This window comes from Colobus angolensis, unplaced genomic scaffold, assembly GCF_000951035.1.
Source record: "Colobus angolensis palliatus isolate OR3802 unplaced genomic scaffold, Cang.pa_1.0 Scaffold37, whole genome shotgun sequence".
In the NCBI taxonomy this organism is placed as follows: Eukaryota; Metazoa; Chordata; class Mammalia; order Primates; family Cercopithecidae; genus Colobus; species Colobus angolensis.
The window spans coordinates 2,207,331-2,210,379 of NW_012117043.1; the positions used below are offsets into that span (position 1 = coordinate 2,207,331).

A 3,049-nucleotide genomic window follows, 5' to 3' on the forward strand; every position below is an offset into this window, starting at 1 on the left:
GCCTAGTAAAATTTTGTAGAATATGAAAAAAAAAGTTATAACTGGAATATTCAGAATGCACCATACATTATTTTAGGCATATTGCATATATTATGTATTATCCTGTCAATTTTACTAGTTAGTGTTAGTCTTATTTTACACTTGAAAAAATTAAGGGTTATATTTAACTAGGTCAAGTTCTTTAATAGATACCTTTTAAAAAACAGACTTTTAAAAAAATTTATTTATTTATTTTTAAAGCATATCACTGTATTTCTTTTCCCTCAGGTAATTTTTCTGTGGCTTCAACATTGTCTCTTCAAAATTAAAAGAAAAATATCCCAAAGTTTGGAACTGGACCACTTGGCCCTTTCTCTTCTTATGTCCTCCCAGTTCAAAATGCTTGCATCTCTTAATGGCCAGCATCCTCTTGGATCTGCAGTTAGGCTCAACACATTCCAGCCTTAGCACAATCTAATATGTGCTAATGTGTATTACTGCCCTACACATCCTCTGTGGTTTTAGCCTTCTTCAGAAAATTGGCTTTGTCTGCCCGCAATAGCCACTCTGCTTCCGATCATAGTGCCTCTTTCCCTGGGCATACAAAGAATCCTTGCCCATCTTATACTGTGGTACTTTGTGAGGCTGATGCTTGCCATACTCCTTACAGGAGGTTCTTTGGGTTTTAGGTACGTTGACCATCTCTGCAGCGGGGCTGTTCTGTCTTTGTGATGAAAACAAGAAACGGCGTCTGAGACCCTCACCTCGTGCAGCTCTCACCTAACAGGAAAAGAAAAAAAAGAAAAAAAAAAGACAGACTTTATTTTTAAGGGCAGTTTTAGGTTCACAGCAAAATTGAGTAGAAAGTATAGGGAGGTCCCATAAAACTCCTGCCCCCACATTGTGCACAGCCTCTCCCACTGTCAACACCCCCAGCACCAGAGTGGTAAAATTGTTACAATCCATGAACATGAATTGATGCATTGATACATTATTGTCACCCACAGTCCATAGCTTACAGTAGGATTCATTTTTGGTGGTATACTTTTTTCCTTTTTTTTTTTTTGACACAGAGTCTTGCTCTGTTGGCCATGCTGGAGTATAGTGGTGCGATCTTGGCTCACTGTAGCCCTTGCCTTCTGGGCTCAAGTGATTCTCCCACCTCAACCTCCTGGGTAGCTGGGACTACAGGTGCATGCCACCATGCCTGGCTAATTTTTCTATTTTTTTGTAGAAATGGGGTTTCGCTATGTTACCTAGGCTGATCTGGAACTCCTGACCTCAAGTGATCTGCCCACCTCGGCCTCCCAAAGTGCTGGGGTTACAGGTGTGAGCCGCCGTACCTGGCCTGGTTTTTGGTGGTATACTTTCTGTGTGTTTTGACAGGTATCCACCATTGTAATATCACACAGAATAGTCTCACTGCCCTACACATCCTCTGTTCTCTATGTATTCATCACTCCCTCCCTGATAAGCCCTGGGCACCACTGATCTTTTTACCGTGTCTATTCTTTTGCCTTTTCCATATAGTTGAAATCACACAGTAGGTAGCCATTTCAGCTTGGTTTCTTTCACTTAGTAGTATGCATTTAAGGTTCTTTCATGTCTTTTCATGACTTGATAGCTTATTCAAATGCTGAATAATACTTCATTGTATGGAATGCCACAATTTGTTTATGACAGTTATCTTTTTATTTTATTTTATTTTTGAGATGGAGTCTCACTTTGTCACCTAGGCTGTAGTACAGTGGGGCGATCTTGGCTCACTGCAACTTCCACCTCCTGGGTTCAAGTGATTCTCCTGACTCAGCCTCCCAAGTAGCTGGAATTACAGGTGCCCGCCACCACTTCCAGCTAACTTTTGTACTTTTAGTAGAGATGGGGTTTCACCATGTTGGTCAGGCTGGTCTCAGACTCCTGACTTCCAGCAGTCTACCGCCTCAGTTTCCCAAAGTGCTGGGATTACAGGCATGAGCCACCACACCTGATAATATCTTTTAAAAAATAAAGATAATGTACATACTATGAAATGCACAAATCTCAGGTCTATAGTTTGATGATTTTTACCGGTGTGCATGTGTTTGTATACATGTGTGTTTATATACGTCTGTATGCATGCTTGTGTGTATACATATACAAGTGCATGAAACCACCATCGGGGAGAAAATGTAAAACATTTTGTACTCATAAAATTTTGCAGTCAATATTTCTCTTCCTTCCAGGATAAGATAACCACTATTCTGACCCCGTATTAGTTTTACATGCATTGAACTTCATATAAATAGAGGCACACATTATGTGCTCTTTTGCATCTGTCCTCTTTTGCTACATATATTTTTTAGATTCATCTGTGTTGTTGCTATATCATAGTAGTTTGCCTTTTTTGTTTGTTTTTATTGTTGTGTTTTATTTTACTATTTAAGTATACCATAATCTGTTTATTTTCTTTTTGATGGACTATGTGTTTCTGGCCTTTGCCTATAATGAATAAAGTGTCTATGAACATTCTTATAGATATATGGACTCTTTTTTTTTTGTCGTTAAGATATCTAGCGGAATTGCTTAGTCACAGGGTAGGTGGCATATATTTAACTTTATTAGAAATTGCACGCCCCCCCCCAAAAAAAGAAATTGCCCAAGGGTTTTCCAAATAGGCTGTATTATTGTATATTTCCATTTGCAGCATCTGGGAGTTATAGCTGTTCCACTTACTGCTGCCACTGATGTTGTCAGTCATTAAAAAAAATCATCTTGTTAATCTTACAAGTTAATATGATACCTATTTTATGGAAAAATCTTCTAGGCTTCTATTTAATGTAAACAGTTTTTCCTTGGTTAACTGTCTATTGCAAATCTATCTTCTTTAATCAATGGATTAAATCAAGATAGGTTTACAATGCCATTAAAATGTAACAAATTCGGTCTTTTAAAAGTGGAAAGAGGCGATGAGCCAAAATTGGTTTATCTGTTACACTGTTTTCTCTCTTCACTTTTCAATTGAACACCTACCAGCTTGTAATAAAATAATAAAGAGAATCCAGTTTTTATGTCTGAGTGATTAGGAAGTGTT

The 3,049-nt window shown here is 38.1% G+C and overlaps 1 pseudogene; it reads right to left on the reverse strand.

The window, feature by feature from the left end:
• Window positions 1-234: 234 nt before the first annotated feature.
• On the reverse strand, window positions 235-681 carry LOC105520149 (annotated as a pseudogene).
• Between the last annotated feature and the right edge of the window lie 2,368 nt (window positions 682-3,049).